The following is a 23,104-nucleotide window of genomic DNA, read 5'->3' as shown; positions in this document are numbered from 1 at the left end:
CTGTTGTGTGGCCTGGTTCCTAATAGGCCACAGGCTGGTACTGATCCGTGGCCTGGGGTTTGGGGACCCCCGCTTTATAGTGTATAAAATGCTTTTGTGTTTTTTCTTTCATTCACCAAATATTTGTTCAGTATGTACTATACTGTCCTAGGCTTTAAAGTAGACATTAGAAATGCAAAAATGAATATGGCCCCATCCCTCCCCATTTTCTTATTTTGATTATCATCATGACTCTGAGAGGTTGCTAGGGCAACAATTATAATTATCCCCCTTTTTTTTTAGGAAAGAGATTGAGGCTCAGGGAGGCTCTTGCACTGTCACCATGTTTAAAAAGTATTAATGCCAGAACTTCAACTCAGGTTTTCTGCCTCTAAATCCCATTTTTTAAACCCAATCTTTTTTTTTTTTTGAGATGGAGTTTCACTCTTGTTGCCCAGGCTGGCATGCAATGGCGTGATTTGGGCTCACTGAAACCTCCACCTCCCAGGTTCAAGTGATTCTCCTGCCTCAGCCTCCCGAGTAGCTGGGATTACAGTCACATGCCACCACGCCCAGCTAATTTTTTGTACTTTTAGTAGAGACAGGGTTTCACCATGTTGGCCAGGCTGGTCTCAAACTCCTGACCTCCGGTGATCCACCCATCTTGGCCTCCCAAAGTGCTGGGATTACAGGCGTAAGCCACTGTGCCTGGCCTCTAAACCCCATCTTTAATGCCATAAACAAATACTCAGAGGCAAGCAATTAAAGAAAATAAAAATTTATGCAAATCACAGTCGAATAAAAATGCTAAAGACTCAGTTCCAAAGAATCTTAGAGGGACACAGTTTTCTGAGTACTCATATTAAATCTCTTGTGTTTAAGTGACAAGAACTAAACATGTATTAACTTAGGCAAAATATATTATTTATGGGCTTATACCTGGTGTGATTTGTATACTAGTACTAGGGGAAAAGTAGAGGTTAATTCAACCAAGAATGCAACCAAGAAATCTAATGCCTTTGGAATCCTTCACCATCTCTTATCTTTACTTCTCTCAGCACATCAACTTCACTGTCTTTTATTATGGATTGACCTGTTCTACCTGGGAAACGTGGCCACCAAAGTGTCTTGTGTCACTATAAAGAGGACTGTTTTTTTTTCTAGTTACAGTTTTAAAACAAATTCTAGGGAAGGATTTTGATTGACCGCCGTGGGTTAGATGCCATCTCATGAACCAATCAACTCTTACTGGGGAAGTGAAATAGTGGGAAATCACAGCAGCCACGCAACTTTGGAATGGAGGAAGAGTGGTCCTCATGATGAGACTAAAAGCAGATGTCGACTCTGAGTCTCCTACACTTAATTCACACAAATGTTTTTTCAGGAAATATCCTATTAAATTTCTGGAAATTAAATGTTTGCTGAACTCCATTACACTGTTGTGCTGTGTTTAAAGGTGGCAGCACAAGGTCAAAGGTAGAAACAGGAAAAAGCCACGTAGTAAAACTAAGGAATCCTCATTACTTTTAGTGACATCCTGCCCAGAAAATGAAAAAGGAAGGCAGGATTTGCAGATGGCCCAAAGCGGTGAAAGCAAAATAGTGAATGTTGGGGAGATGATGACTATGAAGAGCTAGGCATACAGCATTGCAGCAACAAATGATACGAATTTTCAGGCATGGCTGTAGTCATCTTGGAAAAGATAGGAGTAAGAGTACAGAAACTCCTGGAGCTCAAGAGGTTATTAATCTTCTGGTCTACTCCCTTCATTTTTCATGTGAGTAGACAGATCCAGGGAGAAGTAATCTTCCCAAGGCTATCATAAAGCCTTAGCTATTTCATTGGCAAAAATGGGAAAAATAATGACACCAACCCTTACATATGTCAGGAGGTTTTTCTTCAGAGAGAAATTGGAATAAAGTTACCAGAAGTTGGATAGTGCATTTTCCTCCCACTAGGCTGACACTTGAAAGGGAGCTGGAATAAATACGCAGATGGCTGATGAAGGTAAGACAGGTAACAAAAATGGGAGATGCCAGAAAAGGGGATAAAGGGAAGGTCTGCAGTCACATGGGTCTTGAAAGTAGACAATCTGTATCATGCTAGACCCTCGACTGGCTTACCCAGGATACTCCTAATCCGGTGGGTTTTCTCTTAGTTATGTGCCCGGGCTGGCCACCACCTGAGGGTTTTCTCACTTACCTGTCCCTTCTTTCAGATATCTTAACTTGGTGAAGCGACTTTCCCAACATGCATTCTATCCCATAAGCAGCAGCCATGTGGTTTGGGAAATTGGTCTCAATTTAAGGGATAGGCCTGATTAGTCAAAATGATGTCTTATCCTCTTTGCCAGTATTGGTTCAAAAATAAGCATGTGACCTAATTCTGGCCAAAGGGATAAGAGGTTTGCTGGCTTCTTGGAAAGTTACTTTCTCTTAAGAGCATTCCAGGGGAATTCATTCTATTCTCTTCACCTGAATTGAAGGAGGAGGGTCTTCCCCTGGGAGCCATTCTACAACCACAAATGGAACTAGATTTAGGATGAAACTTACATAATGCAGAACAGAGAAAAGGGAAGGAAAACACTCAATGCTAAATGGTTGAATTGCAAATCAATGACTCTGAAGGCTGATCTATCTTTGGATTTCCTCATAGGTTAACCATATTAGTTATCTATTGTCGTGCAACAAACCTTTCCCAAACACTGGCTCAAAACAACAGCATTTTATCGTTATTTAGTTTATGAATCTGCAATGTGGGCAGGGCTGAGTGGGAAAGGCTTATATCTGCTCCACAAGGGGTCAGGTGGGGAAGCTTAGCCAGGACCAGGGTGATCCACTTCCAAGACGGCTCCCTCACAAACTGGAAAGTCAATGCTGGCTCAGTCAGATGTGAAGGTCATGGGCCTTATTCTTTTCTACGTGGCCCTCTTCATTTGGGTCTCCACAAACTGTGTGGGCTTCTTTAGAGCATGGTAGCTGGATTCCAAGAGTAAGCACACAAAGATAACTATGTAGAAACTGAATCACCTTATCTGACCTAGCATTGGCCATCACATAGCATCATTTCCAATCTACTTTGCTGGTTGACCAGTCACTATGGTTAGCCTAGATGCAGTTCAGAGGACACAGGTTCCAGCTTTTGTTGAAAGGAGTTTCAAAGAATTGTGGACGATTTAAACCATTGCAGAAACTAAAACATTTCCTTTTTTTTTTTTTTTTTTTTTTTTTGAGATGGAGTCTTGCTCTGTCACCTAGGCTGGAGTGCAGTGGCGTGATCTCGGCTCACTGCAACCTCTGCCTCCCGAGTTCAAGCAATTCTCCTACCTCAGCCTCCAGAGTAGCTGGGATTATAGGCGCCCACAACCACGCCTGGCTAATTTTTGTAGTTTTTAGTAGAATGGTGTTTCACCACGTTGGCCAGGCTGGTCTTGAACTCCTGACCTCAGGTGATCCGCCTGCCTCGGCCTCCCAAAGAGTTGGGATTATGGGCGTGAGCCACCGCGCCTGGCCTCCTTGTTTTTATGACCATTCGAATTGGGTTTTCTGTTATTTATTTGGGGCTGAAAGCATCCTTTTTCGTGGGTTTTCTGTTTATCTGGGGCTGAAAACATCCTTGTTGATACAGTTAGTGTCACCTCAGCCGTGGGCAGCAGAATGTCCTTAATGAACAGCCCTCAGTCACAATGCCAATTGTAGCAAAGTTACCGGTAATCTGTTACCAGTAATTTAATACAAAGGTTTTGCAATAATTTATTTTTTGTTCTTTTCAAATCACAGCAGAATCAAGCTTACCACAATAATAGCAGAAGAGTCATTTATTTAAATTCAAGTAGAATTCTCTGAATGGGAGTAAAGGGATGGGATCAAAGCGAGGATGCTCCACAGGGCACGTGGGAGCTTTACTCCAGGTTGAGAGCTGTTGGGCTGGATGCCTCTTTTGGTAAGAGAGTTGGAAACAACTTTAGAGTTTCGTTGCTGTGGCTCAAATTCTTTTTCTTCTCCACATAAGCTCCTGTGAAGCCAGTGCAGCCGAGGACTTGTCACCAGGCATTTGACAATCTCTCTCTAGTTTTGATGGTCTTTCGGTGGACAAGGGAAGAGATTAAAAAAAAAATTCTTCTTGATCTTCTGTCTTGGTCCTCTCCACGATGAACTCTACCTAAATACAACAAATCATTTTTTAGTGTCCACTGTGTTTTTAGCACTCTGATAAGGCCATTGCAGATAGAACCCCAATAAGATGTTACTGTAAGAATCTAGAAAATAAGTAGAGGGCAGTTGGAGAGCAATGGGAGGCTACTTAAAATCCAATCCTAATGCAGGTGTGACAGTCTTATGAAAGAAAGGAGTAAAAAAGCTGAGCGTCTATCTGTTGGATTTCAGGGTACTTCCCTGCCCAGAGGTGCAGCAGCAGATCCCTTGAACCTCTTCTCCCCAGCTACCTCTGAAGTGGACCAGTGCAAACATCTGATCAACGGGTGCCCAACCATAGACTAGCCAGCAGTTTGTACCTTGTGTGTGGCCTGACTGGAAAATATGAGCTGAGCCAATCAGATTCCTCTCCCAGAAAACTGGGAAGGGAGAAGCACTTACTTCTAAGGTGGTGGCTCCTGAGCCCAGAGGCTGGATAGATATACCATTGAGGAAGTAATTAGAGAATCAGGTGTAGACTGCAGCTTTGAGAGACTGGTGACTCAGATAAGCTGATTGGGATGTGCAGGTGTGCAAAAAGAAGCAGTCTTCGTGGAATGCGAGGCTGAGGGGTGTCTGGGCTACCTTAGGTCCTGCACTTTCTGATGCCTGCTTGTTCAGTTCTCTGAATATGTTCCCATATATGTTCCCTTACCCAAAGTAAGGGTAGGAATAGAATACCATTCCCTGCCTTTTACTTGAGCTAATTGGAGAGGTTTTCTGTTACTTGTAACCATCAGAATTCTGTCCAGAACAAGTCAAGGACCCACAGAAGAGATGACAATCCCAATGGGCTTTGAGTAAGGAAACAACCTGAAGTCTAGGCTTTACAATTTACCAACTAAATCTGTGACTTAACAAAAGGAGCTTGAGCTTTAGAGTCACACATAGCTTTGGGTTCAAATCCAATCTGTACCATTACTTCTTTGTGATCTTGGAAAAGTTACTTATCTGTAATGCCTAGATAATGCCTACTAATTCTTAAATGGTTGTTGCAAGAATTAGACTAGACGTATAAACATATTTATTTATTTATTTATTTTGAGATGGAGTTTCACTCACTCTGCTGCCCAGGCTGGAATGCAGTGGCACCATCTCTGCTTACTGCAACTTCCATCTCCCGGGTTCAAGTGATTCTCCTGCTTCAGCCTCCCGAGTAGCTGGGATTACAGGTGTGTGCCACGTCACCCGGCTAATTTTTGTGGAGACGGGGTTTCGCCATGTTGGCCAGGCTGGTCTCAAACTCCTGACTTCAAGTGATCCACCCCCTTCTCAGCCTCCCAAAGTGCTGGGATTACAGGCATGAGCCACTGCACCCAGCCAATGTATACACACTTACTTATATGGACCATTAACACAGTGTTTGGCACGTAGTAGGTCCATGAAGAATGACAGCTATTGTCATCCCCAAGTATGTTGATGTACTATTTGGATGGGAGACAGGAAGTAATCTTTGACCCTGGTCCCTGCCAGTAACATAAGATGGCTTTTTTTTTTTTTTTTTTTTTTTTTTTTTTTTTTGAGACAGAGTCTCACTCTGTCGCCCAGGCTGGAGTGCAGTGGTGCAATATCGGCTCACTGCAACCTCCGCCTCCCGGGTTCAAGCAATTCTCCTGCCTCACCCTCCCGAGTAGCTGAGACTAAGGCATGTGCCACCACGCCCAGCTAATTTTTATATTTTTAGTAGAGATGGGGTTTCACCATGTTGGCCAGGATGGTCTTGATCTCTTAACCTCATGATCTGCCCGCCTCGGCCTCCCACAGTGCTGAGATGACAGGCGTGAGCCACCACGTTGGGCCCATAAGATGGTTTTGATGGAAACATTTTTATATTTCCCAACATTTTAAGAGTGACTTTATATATTGGGGTGTGTGAGTCTGTGGGCATGCGCGTTTGTTTGGCAAGGATGTTGTTTGGCTCTTCCTCCCCCGTTTCCTATTGAAGTTGTATTCACTATGTCATTGTTATTAATCAGGCAAGCAATATGAGATGAACAGGACTGATGAGTTGCTCAGGCTGCCAAACAAGTTCATGTTTTGTAGGAAACGCCAAATTGTTTCCTGGGGGGATGTTACTTAGGAATGGAAGGGTATGCCTCTCTGGCCCTCACAGACCCTGTCCCCTCCCTGGAGTGCTGTCAACTCTCAGGGCAATGGGATAACTCTTTTAAAAGCCACTTTATGGAGCTGCCACCCAACTGTGCTGGAAATATATTTGCATTGTTTTTTTTTTTTTCCTTTCTTCTGGTAAAAATGTAACCCACGTCAAGTAGGAAATGGATTACAGAGCTCCCACATTTCCTCAAAAACTATCCCAACATCATTAGTCCCTTCATAAGCTAGAAGGGTGGAGGAAGACAGTGAAAGGCTGGGAGTGGTGGAGAAAGAGGGAATGTCTGAAAAAAATAGGATTATAAAGCATTTTGAGCCCCTCCCTCCACTTCTAATTCATAGAGAGACTAACGTGTAAACTAACAAACCAAAGGTCTTAACTAAAGGCTTAAAAAATATGTCCTTGAATATTGCGTTCATCTGCCAACCACATTTATTCATGAATTATCTTTATGGATGTGGAGTGGGTTTAAAAACAGATGAGGAAAGCTTTGGCGTCCTAAAACTGCCTGGGGATTTTGCTGGGCGTAGGTGTTTTCCTAAAACTCTGATGAAAACAGAAGTTACAAATGATAGGCTTCGAATGTTATTTCACACAGTGATTTTGAGTGGCATGTACAATCACTAATATTCAGAAGTAACTTTCTGAAAAGTTGTTAAATCTTTCTCATCTCTGCTATTAAAAAATATTTAGATTTTATATCTAACCCAAAGGACAGAAAATTTCAAGTGAATTGTATTGAGGGTGAGAAACTGAATCCTCTAACTTACTATTGGCTAAATTGGTGCTGCCCAGTGACTTGAGAGGGGAGTCCTGGGCACATTGGTCTGGAACTCTGGGGTCACGATGGGGTTAGATATTCTCCATTCCAGAAAATCATGGTGGGAGGACATGTCAGGTAACTATTTCTATGTAACAAATATTCCCAAAATGCCATGGTACAAAAAAAAAAAAATCATCTTTTATTTCTCATGCTTGCTGGGCAGCTGGGGATTAGCTGTTCTAAGCTGAGTTTACCTGGCATGACTCTGCTTTAGGGTGTCTTACCCTCCTTGGAGCAGCTGGCTGGCCCAGGGAAGTCTTCTAGCATTGGTAGAAGTACAAGAAGGCAAGCAGAAACACATGAAGTCTCTTAAGGCCTAAGTGCAGAACTGAACACGATTACTTCCATTTCATTCTGTTGACCAAAGCAAATCACGTGGCTGAACCCAAAATCAACGGGTAGGGAAATATACTCCACTCCTTCAGTGGAAGGAACTTCAAAGTCGTAGCAAAGGGCATGGATACAGTGCACGATGAAGTCCTGGGGCCAATACTGTAACCTACTAAAAAGAAGGAATATGACTAGGACTGTGGCTCCAGTAAGTGGAACCACATAGCTTATCTGCAACTGTGACAGGTTAGTCCCTTCTGTGGTATTGATGGTAGCTATCATAACTCAACGCTAACGCTCAATATTCCTCTCAACTCTCCTAATTTTCATTCCATTTCCCTGATCAGGCAACCGTTTGGTTATCATTTAGCTTCCTGGATAGCTATTTCTTCAGGGCATACTGTTTTGGCAGTAAGATACATGTTTGGGCCTTGCAACAATCCTATTTCTCATTCTATATTAATAGACAGACATACTATTGTCTACTTCTGGTGAGCCTGACCAAACTTCCTTCTTCAAGAGAGATTTACTCAGTATGCTAAAAGAGAAAAGGAGCAAGTTTCTAAGCTTGAAAAGCTGAAAGTCAGTTGTTCTATTATGTAAATTCAGTGTGAAGGCAGTGGGCAACCAGTCACCCTCTCACGGGGAGACCACTACCAGGGCATAATTTTTACCCAAATTTCTGTAGTTCCTATAGATAAATAACTTCAGCACTTGGCCTTTAATAGTGTAGGGGAAGGAGGTCAGGCGTGGAGGCTCATGCCTGTAATCTCAGCACTTTGAGAGGCCGAGGTGGGCAGATGGCTTGAACCCAGGAGTTTGAGACCAGCCTGGGCAACATGGTGAAACCTTGTCTCTGGGCAACGTGGTGAAAACCTGTCTCTACAAAAAAATACAAAAAATTAGCTGGGTGTGTTGGCATGCCTATACTCGCAGCTACTCAGGAGGCTGGGATGGGAGGACCAGCTGAGCCTGGGAGGTGGAGGCTGGAGTGAGCCATGATCGTGCCACTGCACTCCAGACCCTGTCTCAAAAAAAAAAAAAAAAAGGTGGAAGGGAAGGATGGATGGTACAATCTGCATAATCTTATTGCTAGGTAGCCAAGAACATGAATGATGTATTGGAGGGGTTTAATCAGGGAAGCAGAACCACTAGAGTCTTACTGATAATGGGACTAATCTCTTGCAGAATTATGTGAGAAACTGGTGAAGTAAAGGTCTGAAAGTAGAATTGAAGGGTTAGAGAAAAGTCGCTAGCCAGCCATCCTGAAGCCCTGTACAGGTGGACTTGTAAGGCCAGAACTTGCAGTGATTCTAGGAAGCTGCACATGTCTAACTGCTGGAGTGGTACCCAGGAGGGGGGCTGTGGAAAAGTCCATACATAGCTGCCACTTCTGGAGGTCTCCCACCAAGCTCTCGAGTCATCTTGGGTCCTCTGGCCAGCAGGGACTAGAGTTGGGAAGAAGAGCTAGACATGAGGAGGAGGATGAGCAAGAACCTCCCAGAATCTGTGTGTGTGTCTGTCACCACGTGTAGTCATGAGGATCTTCAGAGGGAGTGGCTCTGCTCCACTTTCACCTTCCAAATCTTGCCTCAATTCTTCTTCTTGGCCAACCTAACTTGGAACCATATAGGGAAATAAATTTGGGGAAATGGAGTTCCAACTTAAGCAAGCTGATGTGGGTCCAGAAGAATGCAGGGTCATTTGCTTCAGGTTTGAGTCATTTCTTCCAGTCCATACAGAGGTCACAGAAATAGGGGTTTAGATGTTTCTCTGCTCTTCTCAGTGAGTCTGGGAGCCTTTGTTCTTGAATCCTGAGAAGTTTCATGTGTTCTCATCCTCTTTGGACCAGCTACTCAGCCTGGGTGAGTTGATCATGTGGTTGGTGGAAAACCTTCTTTTGTTTTTGGATTCTCTCTTTGTTTCCTCCTTCACAGATTTCCTTTGACCCCACTGGTGCTATTGCCTCCTGCTCTAGGTGCTGAATATTTTTCATTTACACCTCTAATACAACTGTGTCAGCCTTTTAGTGCTATGAAGTTTCATTGATTAGTGGGGTTTGGAGGAGGCAGATGGGTGTTTTGAGGAAGGGCTTTGTGGGAGGGCACTGAGAAATGAGACTCTCATGATTAGTTCTCCTGGTGGAGCATCTGTGACCACCCATTATCCCATTGTTACCTTAGTTTAGTGGGTAACAGTTATCCAGGTAAGATGATGAGGGAGGGAAAGAAAAAAGAAAAAAGCAACTCTTCTCACTACAAATAGTTCCTAGCTTATTCAACTATGTATCCTGTGGATTAATGGGCAAATTCCTTAGTAAGCTATTCAAGACCTTTTGGAGCCTAGCCTTTTTATTTTTCTCTTTTCCTGAATATATACTAGACTTTGAGTAACACTGGATCTCCTGAAGCCCACTCAGGGAAACCCTTCAAAGTGCATGAAAGAGACAGAGAAGTGCAGATAAAGATGATGAAGAAGGCATGATGGTGACTCTGTGCTTGTTTTCAGGTCAAGATGTCAGCATTCTGATAAGGTGGCCATCTGAGAGACAGAAAGCTATGTATCCATAAAGATTTTTCTTTATCTACTTGGGACAAACTTAAAGTTTCTATGACCTTAATAAGCTCTTTGATAAATTTTCATGTTCTATGTCTCCCATAGAATGCCTACAGCATGAGAAACATTTTTTTGGTATGTTTAATGTAATCTATATGTCATCATTCATGACAGTGCCTATCAGAGTAAGTAAATCCAGGTGTTAGAAAAAAACCCCAAATATTAGTGGTTTAACACAATAAAATATATTTTTCACTCACATCACCATCCAATCAAAGTTAGTGGGCAGTGGAGAGAGCTTTGTTCTATGAAGCCAATCAAGGACACAGACATTTCTCCCATCTTGTCGTATTGTGAGCTTTAGCAATGGTTAGCATGGTTTAGTCCAAGGTTGTCATGGAATGGAAAGAGGGAGAGAGTGGGGTGAAGGCTCCCCTGTTCTTAGTTGCCTAGATGCAGAAGTGAAACTCTATTTCTGCTCAAATTCCATTGGTCAGAACTGGCCACATGACCTTACCTAGATGCAAGGGGAGTGGCTAGGCAAAGCAGTTTAGCTTCATGCCCAGGGAGAGGAATTGAGGTTTGGTGAGCATCCATGACACTTTTGAAATGTCACTTCGTCTCTGAAGCAAGTGCCTAGTACTGCACCTGTTACATGGTAGGCACTCAGAAATATTTTTTGAACAAATACATGAAATGAATGAATATGTATAGGCTTCTGCTGTTATGTTCTAAGGCAGAAAATGGGAAGGAAATAATTTTGAGAGAAACAAAAATCTGTCTGGTACCCCCAATGTATTATTCATGACCATTTATTTGTAAAATTATTTCACAAGCACTCTAGGAATTTATACTCTTTGAAAGCTGTTTTCATTTATTCAACAAACTGTTGAGTGCCTTCTATATCAAGTGCTATGCTGTGTGCTCAGGAAATAGAGGTGGAAGTCATCATTCCTGCCCATTGGTAACTCACTTGGAATGCATCTAGAGGGAAGTGGGAAAAGAAGCCAGTAATCACAGCTATGATGTAGGCACCATGATAGAGATACAGATGGATTGTGGTGGTTATGCTGGGAAATGGCACCTAATTGAGTCAGGAATGGGTGTTGTGGGGTTTCATTGTCTAGAAGAGGTGGTATCTTGGTTGGATGAACATGAGTTTGCTAGTTGATACCTGTAAGAGAAGGGTAGAGGGAATGGTGTGTGCAAATTCGACAGTTTATGGAACTGCAATTCCTTCAGTAGGTCAAAAAGGTGTGATGGAAATACTGGGAGATAAGGCTGGAGAGGTAGGCTTGGGCTGAGTCACAAAGCACTTCTAAACTGCATTAAATAAAGAATGAATAGGGGTTTAGAGTAGGAATTATGCGATTTGTCTCTATCAAATGAAAGAATTGATACACACAGTAATATCTAAGCAGCCACGTTATCCATATTGACCAGTCTATTTTTCTCCTTAGATTGGCCTCAAATAATATAAAATTGCTAAATTAAAAAACAAACAAAAACCCGTTCATAGTATTTTGAGGACGATCCTTTTGTGGGAAGAGATTAGAAATAAGAGCACAAAGAAAGGTGTACAATATCCTCCATTCATGTAGCCTTGCCTCAGATAGAACAGGAAGGAGGCCCATTTCAAGGAAAACAAAGGAATTGGCTTCATGATTTTACAAGAACTGTATCTGTCAATAGAGAGGATTCTTCTAGGAAAATGTTTTAAGATGGACTAGGGAAGAAAACTAGGAACAATTAGGGGAGCTCCTGCTCTTGGTACTTCTGCATCAGTGAAGAGTTTGTTAAAGTTGTTCATTTAAGGAACCAAGCATCAGCTCACTTCAATTAGTAGTTATTGAGCATTCATTCCTCCTTCATTTATTCAGCACATTTCAATGACACTTTTGTGCCCTGCACTAAGTCAGGTGCTGCAAGGAAGTAAAAGTTATGGTCTTGCCCTTGAGAAGATTCAACTAACACATGAATCTAGTGATTTCTAACCAAGGATGTGCTCTCCTTAGGTATCAAGGGAAGCTGGGCACTGTGGCTCATGCCTGTAATTCCAGCACTTTGGGAGGCTGAGGCATGAGGATTGCTTGAAGCCAGGAGTTTCAGACCAGCCTGGACAGCAAAGCATGACCCTGTCTCTATAAAAAAATTTAAAAATTTAGCCAGGCGTGGTGGTATGTGCCTGTAGTCCCAGCACACTTGGGAGGCTGAGGTGGGAGGATGGCTGGAGCCCAGGAGTTTGAGACAGCAGTGAGCTATGATTGTGCCACTGCAATCCAGTCTGGGCAACAGTGAGAGCCTGCCCAAAAAAAAAAAAAAAAAAAAAAAGGAACAAATGAGACAGAATGAATATTAGTCTAAAACGCCTTGGAGTTCAAAGTTCAGATTCAAATCTTGACTGTATGTTTGGGCAACCACTAACTGGTTGTCTGACCTTTAAATATTTTCAACTGCAAAATGAAGATAATAACAGCTACATTGCAATTTCCAGGATTAAATGAGATGACTCATGAAAGTTTTGTGTGAACAGTGCACAACTTTGCAAACATTTGTGATACATTATTAAATGTGAACGTACTAGGAGTTGAAAGCAGTGGTTTTCAAAGTGTTTGTTGAAACACTAATGCCCAAGATTGGAAACAGGCCTTTCTCAAGAAAAGAGTTCTATGGTCAAACACATTTGGGAGATGCAGGATCAAAGAAAGTAAAACATGGTTCTTATGCCTGTAAAATGCTAGTATGCATTGTGAATCTCAAGGAAAACAAATATTTTGTGTCTCTCTCCCCCACATTAATGTGATCTGGTGATCTACCCCTACTCCCACTGCAGCATCTCTAGGACCTTGAGATGGACAGAACTCACTCTGGGAAAGACTGCTCTCCAGAAAGAAAAGTATGAACCTTTCTTTCAATTTTACAGTCCCACCACCCAGGCTGGCACCGTGGCTCAATGCTTGTAATTCCAGCACTTAGGGAGGTGGAGCACTTTGGGAGGCAGAGGTGGGAGGATCACGTGAGTCCAGGAGTTCAAGACTAGCCTGGGCCATATAATAAGACTTCATCTCTACAAAAAATTAAAAAATTAGCCTGGCATGCTGGCTCGCGCCAGCTACTTGGGGGAGGGGCTGAGGTGGGAGGATCACTTCAGCCCCGAAGGTCGAGGCTGCACTGAGCCACGGGCGCACCACTGCACTCCAGCCTGGGCGACAGAACCTCTGTCAAAACAAAACAAACAAAAAATGCTAAGCCATTCTTCATCAGACAGTCTAGGAAACTCATTTCCAAGCAGTGTTGAGATTTCCACCAAGGAAGCCCAGAGAAAAGGGCCAGGCCCCCCGCTTTACCAGGGTTAGAAGGGATCCCTCATAGAATCGGGGGTGTGAGGTGCTGTGGTGGATACATTTAATATTCTTTCCAAGACACCCATTGATGGCAAGGCAGTAGCAGATAGAAAGCAACAAAAGCGGAGAGCAGGGCTGATCCTCAAAAACTTTATAAATTAGACTTTTTATAAAAACTCTTAAAGTCAAGTAACAACATGACTACTCCGCTTCTAAGTAAAGTGTGCATAAACATCTCCCGCCAGAAAGACTGCCCCTGCCTCCCCAAGTCAGAGAAGTTTCCTCAGGCCAATAGCTTCCCCTCTCTCCCCCTCCTACCGCTTGTCTCCCTTCTTCTCCCAAAACACACCCCACACCTGGCGGCATTTTACACCTTCCCAGGAAGGGGCTGCCAAGCGCGGAGTCGCGGAGGACGCAGGCGCAGCGCGGCTCAGGTACGCGGGAGGCCCCGCCCCTCCGCGCCCAGCCCTTCTGCGCCACTCCACTCCCCGCCCTGCCCCGCCCTGCCTCGCCCCGCCCCGCCCCGCCTTGCCTCGCCTCGCCCCTTAGCGCCCGTCCCGAGGGGCGGGGCGGCCCTGGTGGGTGGTGTGGGAGTGGGTACGGGGAGGGAAGTGGAGGGGAGGGGGTAAGTGATAGGGTAGGGGAGGCCCTGGGAAAGGCGGGACCTCGAGGCGCGGCCGCGCGAGGTGACCGGAGTCACCGTTCCCGCAGGCGGCGACAGCAGAGCGCCCACTGCCTCCAGCAGGTAACCGGCCGCGGCCGCGCGGCGCCGCCTCAGCGCGGGCGTGGGACGTGGAGACCCGGAGGAGGGCGGCGGGACCCGGGCGGGGAAAGGCGCGGCGTGGCTCAGGTGCGCTTCTCCCAGCTGGCAGCTCGCTCAGGGCTGCGGGGGGCGCCTGTGAGGGCGGCCCCGCCTTGCAGGCTGGCGGTGTCAGTTCTGTCTCTTTTGTCTTTAACTTTCTTTAAAATGGGGCCGTGGTGGGCCCCAGGGGCTGTTCCTATGTCTCCTCAGCGACGCCTGTGTCGCGGGGGCCTGAGAGAGCTTTAGGCCCCTCGACAGCTGGAAGCGCGGTGGTCTGGAGGGCACCGGGGGTGGGCGACGGGGCGAGGCTGGGTCCCCGCTGTCCAGGTGGGCGGCTCTGCCTAGGGGGACCCGTGACCGGGGACGGTGGAGACCCCAGCCCAGGCGGGGACGGCCGCGCGCCGGGCGCCCGGCTCCCTGCTCCGTGCTCGGGCTTCCGACGGCGCGTCCAGGTGGTTTCTGGGCTCTGGGGAAAGAGAAGCGAATTTCCTTTCCCTGGCGGGGTCTGATGAGAAGAACTTCGCAGAGGGTTTTTACCTGTTATGTTTCTGAAACTTTGTGAAGTGGCGAAAGGGTGTTAAAAGTGTCCCTTTACTGTGGTGTTTGCAAACCACAATCTACCCAGCTAGGTTTTAGATTTGACTTCTATTTCTTCCAGGTTTTCCTTTGCTGTGGTTTTCTTTAGAGGAAGATACTGTGGATGAACTGTGGGCTATAGTGCACACCGATAGACATCTGGGTATAGACAAGACAGATGCCAAGCCAAAACCATTGATTTCTTTAGAACATTTAAAATACAGCATATAAAAGGATTGCCTTTGTAATTGAAATATTATTCTAGTTCTCCCTTTAGGTAGGCAGTTAATAGAAATTTGTTTTCCCTGATTAATATTGTAAAACATAGCCTGGAAAATATTGAGAATTAGCAACAACAACAAAATCCATTTACCAGTTTCATATTTTGATGTGTAACTTCAGCATGGTTAAAAATTGCTTTTTCTGGAAGGAGGGGATAATGTTGCTTGCCTTTGAGAGCTGGGATATTTGCTTTTTATCATCTTTTGTATTTTGTAATTTTTGCTAATGAATATGAGTTACCTTCATAACTGAGGAAGAGGCCATAATACAAATTTATTCTTTGTTTAACCCTTCATGAAAAATTTAAGTATATCTTGTATTTTATTGACTTCATTTGAATTATAATTGTGCATTTACGAATAAAACTAATATTGAGAGATTAATTCAGGTGGAGAGAAAATGAGTTTGAGATTCTGGCGGGACATCTGGCATAGCTGTCTAGTGGATATATACCAATAGATATATTGGTATCAGGTTTTCTGAAGTCAAGATCAGACTTACAAATGTTGGAAGCAGCAGTGGATTTGTGGTGGTTAATCCTGTAAGGGTGTAAGAAATCATTCAAGTAAGTATAGTGTAAGAAGAGGGCAAGACCAAGGATGGGGAACACCAGCATTAAGCGATGGGTAGAGACAGCCAAGGAGTCTGAGGAAGAGCATCAGGAAAGGAGGAAATCTAGGAGGCAGTGGTCTCATAGAAGCCAGGAGAGGAGAGTTTTAACAAGGAGAGAATTCTATCTGGGAGTCAAGAACTGATTACGTGCCTGTTGTCTTTGGAAGTTAGGATGGGGGCTTTAACCTCAGCAGACGTAATTTAAGTACAGTGTAAGGGTAGAAGCCAAGTTTGAATGAATCTGAGGAGACAATAGTGATTCTGCACTCACAAGTAAATGTGAGTTTAGAATCCGTATTTTGAGAAACAAAAGTTAGAAGGAGAGGCAATCCATTGATTAGGGAGATGATTAAAAAAAGAAAAGAAAAGAAAAAAGAGAAATAAGGATGATAGACTACCTTTGTGTTATCCATAATAATTACAAATTTTAAAAACGAAGTGCATCATTTCATAACATTGTTCCTCTCTCATGGTTAAGTAGCAGAAGCTGAGAGCAAGAAGCTGAGCATATTGAAAAGAACTATTCGTGGTAAAGTAGTTACGCCCCGCCCCATCCAAATTATGAACACAATTTTAGTGGTGTTTTGTTTGGTGTATTGAGTTCAGGTGTTATAGTGTTTAAGTCACGCATATAAACTGTGTTGGACTCTATTTTACCTGAGTTCCAATATGTTGATGTTCTCAACTTGCTTTTAAGTTATGCGGTTCTTTTATGTATGTCCCAATGGTTCTTCTAAAAATCTTATGTAGAAATCAGGTGTTGGGACTAAATCAGAATCTGTGAGGCATACATCATTTAGGGCCTTTGCTTCAATTATTATTATGCATTCAGGGGAAAAAGCTCTTAGATTAAAATTTCTGTATAATGAGTTTCACTTCAGTCTTCGTTGAAAGTTTGATTTTTTTTGTTGCTCAAGAGTTCAGACAAATCATTTTATGAGTATTTTCCTTAGGAATATGAAAAGAATAGTTAAAATGGAAAAGGCTGGCAACCAAGTGTTGATGAGGATGTGGAGCAACTGGAAGTCTCATAATCTGCTGGTGGAAGTGTAAATTGGTGTAGTCATTTTGGAAAACTTTTTGGCATTGTCTGCGAAAGTAAAACATATGCATAAGCTATGCCCAAACATATACCCAATAAAATTCTAGAAAATGCAAACTAATGTGATGGAAAAACACATCAGTGGTTACTTGGGGGTAGGGGAAAGAGAAAGTAAGGAGGGATGGATCCAAAAGGGGTATGAGGAAACTTTAGGAGATGATGGATATATTCATTTTCTTGATGAGATGATGCTTCTACCAATGTGTGTGTATGTATTTATATGTATGTATGTCACTCATTTAATTATACATTTTAAATATGTGAAATTTACTGTAGGTAAATTATACCTCAGTAAAGCTTTAAAACAGATTAAATAAAAATAAAGAATAGAAGAAAGGCACATCATTTAAGTATATTTACCTCCTTCAAATACTATAGTTATTTCAGGGTAATATAATTATGGATAATTTTTATTTTATTCATATAGTTTTCTGAATTTTTAATGTTTTGTACCACAACCATGTATTTATTTACTTCTTAAATGAGAAATTATTTCATATGTGCAAAATAGTACTTTTGACACATCTACAGATTCAGAGAATACAAATAAAATAAATAGCCCCGTGCCTATGTATTGCTTAAGAAATAATACATAACCAACATTTTTTGAAGCCAACCTGTGTATTCTCCCTGATTATATCTTTTTCTTTCCACTCTCCTTGATTCTCTCTATATGGTTTTACCACATGTCTATGCATTCCAAACACTGTGTTGTTTAGTCTACTTTGGAACTCTGTATAAATGATATTCTACTATGTGAATCCTATGGCTTTGCTTTTGCACATTCTGTGAGATTCCTTCATGCCGATATAGTTTGTTCACTTTTTATTGCCACACATAATTTCATTGTGTGACTTTACCATTCTTTATCCATTATCCTGCGGATGGATATTTAGGATGTTTTCAGTCTTTTTTTTTATTTTTTTGCTTTTAAATTTAATTTTTACTTTTTTCCATTAAAATCTGTTTTTAAGTGACCCTTCTAACTCATGTCTCTTTGTGTTCGTGGTTTTAAAAACCTTCAGTTTTGCTGGAAAACACCGGATTGTTTTATAAAGTGGCTGTACCAGTTTATAGCCTCACAAGCGGGATGTAAGTGTTCATTTTGTTCCCTTTTTCAGCAACATGTAAGACATTTCTACATTCGTAATTACCTGAATTTTTTTTCTTTTAGACAATCGGGTGAGAAATGGTATCCCATTGGGGGTTTAATTTAAATTTCCTTAATTACTGATGATGTTGAACCTTTCATTGTTTATGTTTTGTGGGTGTTTATGTCTTTGGCCATTTTTTTGTTGTTGTTGTTTCACTTTAAAACATAGATTTTTTTTTTTTTTTTTTTTGAGACGGAGTTTTGCTCTTATTGCCCATGCTGGAGTGCAATGGCATGATCCTGGCTCACTGCAACTTCGCCTCCCGGGTTCAAGCGATTCTCCTGTCTCAGCCTCCTGAGTAGCTGGGATTATAGGCGCATGCCGCCATGACTGGCTAATTTTTTGTATTTTTAGTAGAGACGGGTTTTTACCATGTTGGCCAGGCTGGTCTTGAACTCCTGACCTCAGGTGATCCACCTGCCTCAGTCTCCCAAAGTGCTGGGATTAACAGGCATGAGCCATTGCACTCGGTCTAAAAATGGATTTCTGTAATAGAAGCTCTTTATATATTCTGGATGTGAATCCCTTGTCAGTTATGCACGTGGCACATTTCTTTTTCTCCAAGTGAGCAGCCTGTCTTTTACTTTCTTTATAGTGTCTTTTGATTAACACATTTTATATATAGTTGAATATAGTTGACTCTGTCAACTTTTTCTTTTATGGTTTGTGCTTTTGGCATCTTGTTTAACAAATCTTTACCTTCCCTGAGATTATAAAAATATAGTCTGATATTTTCTACTAAAAGCAGGGGGGTATATGGGAAATCTCTGTACCTTCTCAATTTTACTGTGATTCTAAAACTACTCTAAAAAAGAAAATCTATTTAAAAAGTTGCCTTTCATATTTGTGTCCTTAATCCATGTAGAACTGATTTTTGTATGGTGTGAAGTGGGGGTCCAGTTTCTTTTTTTCCCATATGGCTAATCAGTTTTTCCCAGCATTATAGAACTGAATATTCTGTTTTTCATTTCAGTGATCTACAAGTATCATAGATCAAGTTTCCATACATGTGTGGTCGTTTCCAAGCTACTCTTTCTAAAACAGATCTGTTTATGTATCTTACCACAGTCTTATTTACTTTAGCTGTTTAAAGAACCTTGATACTTGAGAGAACAAGTTATCCACCCATGCTTCTTTTAAATTAGACTGCTCCTCAAATTAATGTTTAATTTTTTTCTTTTTAAAAAGTAATAAAATGTGTTATTTAATTCTTAAATATCTACTGTAATCACCTGAAGTCATAAATAATACTGAAGCTACTCTAATGTAGACTATATCAGGCTGCAAATCCTTTCCTAACTTACTAGAATTAATTTTAACTTGAAAAATAAATATAGGATTTGCATTTTGGGAACAGTGTAAGTTGTGAGGTATTGGACAACCTTAGCTGAGAACAGCTAAGAATGCTGTATTTAAAAAAACAATTCAAAAGATAGGAATTAACATGCCAAAATCTAAGAGAAAGCTGAACGTATGAGAGACTAAAGGAGCCTTTAAGTCTTACTTGCCTTGAGAGCATTAGCTAAACAGGGGAAACTTGATGCATTTGAATAGGAACTTGGTATATTTGCATGTCACCAAGGATAGTTGGAAGTCAGCCCAGGGCTCATTCAATGTAGGCTAAGAGGCTAATTCTGGGACCACAAAGGGCTGTGATGTCACGAGAAAGGCGAAAAACTCACTCTACCTCCTTGAAGGGAGTGCAAGGAAAGTTGTCTTGATGCCAGGTAAAACAAGAAAGGAAAAAAATCCAGTCCTTGGGAAGTTGTGACCACCAAACAGACCATGGGGAGAAGTTTTATATTACCTTGGTGGTCAAAAATATTTCAAGATGTAAATTTAAAAAATCATTTCTGTTTTGAGATACTAACATACCATAAAATTCACCTCTTTAAAATGTACAATTCAGTGGGGTTTTTTTTTTTTGTATATTCATTTAGCTGTGCAACTGTCACTATATAATTCTAGAACACTCTTGTCACCCTCCTAAAAACTTGTACCCATTAGCAGCCATTCCCCATTTGCCTCTTCCTTCTCAGTCACTGGCAACCACTAATCTGTTTTCCATTTCTGTGGATTTGCCTATTCTGGCCATTTCATGTAAATGGAATCACACAATATGTGGTCTTTTATGTCTCACTTCTTTCTTAGCATAATGTTTTCAAGATTTATCTGTGTTGTAGTGTGAATCAGTACTTCATTTGTTTTTATGGTTGAATAGTATTCCATCATATGGCTGTATACCACATTTTGTTTTCTTATTCATCAATTGATGGACATTTGGATTTGTTTCTACTTTTTGGCCATCATGAATACTGCTGCTGTGAACATCTGTGTAAAACGTTTTTGTGTGGAAATATGTTTTCTATGCTCATAGGTATATTTACTTAGGATTGGAATTCCTGGGTCATATGGTAGCTCTGTGTGAAGTGTTTGAGGAATTGCCAAAGTGTTTTCCAAAACAGCTGCACCATTTTACATTCTCATAAGCAATTTATGAGGGTTCCAGTTTCTCTACAGCCACACCAACACGTATTTTTTGTCTGTCTTTTTGATTAGTGTGTGTGAAGTGGTATCTCATTATGGTTTTGATTTGCATTTTCCTAATGATCAGTGGCATTGAGCGCTTCTTAATGTGTTTATTGGCCATTTGTCTGTCTTCTTTGCAGGAATGTCTAATTCCTTTGTCCATTTTAGAATTGGGTTATTTGTCAACGCATGAATTGAAAATTGGTCTGGTAAACAAATGCAGATATTCTCTGGAGTATACTTTCATTTTTAGCTTAAAAAGTTCTACCAGTAAAGTTTCATGGTCAATGAATAATTCATTGTCAAAGATAACCAGCTGTACAAGGAAGTAGGACATCCTGAGCAAGAATTGGCAGAATGATAGAACCTCGAAATAAACCTACAAAAGCTTGAAAAACCAGTCATAGATCATTAAGATAACTATACTCGGCTGAGTTTAAGTAAATAAAAGACAGATTTAAAGATATGTTCAGAGATCAGGAGTCTAAAAAGTGACAGAGCTACACAGCAGGTTGAAAAAAGAACTAAATGTAATTTCTACTAATGAAAAATGCAGTAATAAAACTCATCTTTCAGCTTAACTACTAATTAGGAAATTAGATGTACTCCACAAAGAGATTGAATGAACTGGAAGACAGAATAAATCATTCAGAATATAACTCAAAGAGACAGAAATGGAAAATATAAAAGAGGTGAAGAGACATGGAAATTAGAGTGATCAGAGTGAGGAATTATAGTGAGAAAGTCTAATAAACTAGAATTTCTGCAAGAAAAGAAAGAGAAAAGAAATGGGCAAAAACAATATTTAAAGAGATAATGAATGAGAATTTTTCAGTACTGAGGAAAGACACCAATCCATATATTCAAGAATCTCAATGAATTTCCAGCAAGAAAAAGTACATACTTAGAAACATCACAGTGAAATGAAGAAAACCAAAGGCAAAGAGAAAAATCTTAACATTACTTTAGGGCCTAGACAAAAGATTTTTTTTTTTTTTTAAAAGAACAGTGGTTATGCTAGCAGCTGACTTCTTTATAACAATGGTGGGACAGAAGACAATGGAATAAGATATTTTTGTCTTAAAGAAAATAGCTTATAATTTAGAATTCATAACCAGAGGAAATATCTTTAAGAATGAGAGTAATACAGGGTGATGATCAATGGTTGCTAACACTGTTAAAAAATAAAAGCTGAACATTATATACCTACAACCTATGGAGTAGTCTTACTAAAAATAAAAAGTCAAACCTAAAAATCTGTATTAAGTTATAGATTGAACTATAATTTTACAGAAAAATAGGCAGAGATTTGCTGAATGACACCATGGGAATGCAATCAGCAAAATCCTATTATGATAAACTCTATTGGGTAAGAGACCTGGTTTCAGCATCAGAATACGTTCAAGGAAACTTGTAGATTAAAGGAGATTTAAGAAATATTTAAACCTATTTCACTCAAATAAGCTATACAAAATTATAGGAAAATTGGGGAAATGTGAATACTAATATGAGGAAATTATAGATTTTTCTGAAAGTGTGATGGTACTGTAGTTGCATTAAAAAAGAGATATACAATATAAATATAAACATATAAATGTAAAGTTATATTTGGTATTAGATGTTCTTCAATATTGTCTTTTAGAGATACATACTGAAATATTAGAGATGCATACTGAAATATTTACAGATAAAATTATATCTTGATTTTTGTTTTCAAAATTTCTGGAAGTGGGAGGATATTGTGGAAAAAAAGTTTGACTATGAGTTGATAATAATTAAAGCTAGATAATGTGTCCATGTGGATTTATTTTATATTTGCTATACTTTTGTATATTATTGATACTTTTCACAAAAAAATATAAAAATCAGGGACATTTTCAGATCAGCAACAACAGAGGGTTTTCTACCAACATACCTTCACTAAAGTAAATCATAAAGGATATTAGCAAGAAGAATGTGATTATACATGAACAGTTGGCGATGCAAGAAAGAATGAAATGGAAGGAATGTAAGAAGGAATGAAGTGGGAAGTAATTGGTGAAATATGTTTGTAAATACAAATGAACACTAATTTTACAAAAGAATAATAATGTTTTGTGGGGTTTTAACAAGATAGAATCAAAATATGTGCAATGATGACATCATGCCTAAGTCACACATGGATTGATTGGCATGTAAAGGAACTAAAAGTCTTTTAATAGTCCTTTTACTATGCAACAGGAGAATATAAAAGGACTAACTTTAGACTTTGACATGTTAAGTGTGCGTATTAAAACAACCAGAGTGACTATTTAAAGAAAAGGAAATTGAGTTTATAAAATTTATAGTATACAGAATAATGGCCTCACAAAGATTACCATGTCCTAATTCCCAGAACCTGTGAATGTTACCTCACATGGAAAAAGTGACTTTACAGATGTAATTTAGGATTTTGAGATGGGGAGATTATCTTGGATTATGGAGTATCCAGGTTGGCCTAATGTAATTGCAAGAGTCTTCATAAATGAAAGAGATTGTAGGAGATTCGGAGTTAGTAACAATGGTAGCAGGGGTCAGAGAGACTGGAAGATGCTGTCTTGTTGGCTTTGAAGTGGAGGAAGGGGCCATGAGCCAAGGAATGCAGGTTTCTTCTAGAAACTGGAAAAGGCAAAGGAATGGAATTTCCCATAGAGCCTCCAGAAGTAATGCAGCCCTGCCAACACCTTGATT

The 23,104-nt window shown here is 40.9% G+C and overlaps 1 protein-coding gene across 5 annotated transcripts in view; it reads left to right on the top strand.

Moving 5' to 3' along the window:
* The window catches only part of TC2N (tandem C2 domains, nuclear), an 89,866-nt gene that overhangs the window by 17,099 nt on the left and 49,663 nt on the right, over positions 1–23,104 (top strand). Inside the window, exon 1 of one of the 5 annotated variants that reach the window (XM_009428294.5) lies at positions 13,771–14,083. The exons of 1 other annotated variant lie outside the window; for it this stretch is intronic. The gene's annotated coding sequence lies outside the window, so the exon portion shown is untranslated. 3 more of the 5 variants (XM_510126.9, XM_024348865.3, XM_009428295.5) reach the window with 3 other exon arrangements.

Source organism: Pan troglodytes, chromosome 15, assembly GCF_028858775.2.
Source record: "Pan troglodytes isolate AG18354 chromosome 15, NHGRI_mPanTro3-v2.0_pri, whole genome shotgun sequence".
In the NCBI taxonomy this organism is placed as follows: Eukaryota; Metazoa; Chordata; class Mammalia; order Primates; family Hominidae; genus Pan; species Pan troglodytes.
The sequence above is the reverse complement of the archived record's forward strand: the minus strand, read 5'-3'. Positions and strand labels throughout refer to the sequence as shown.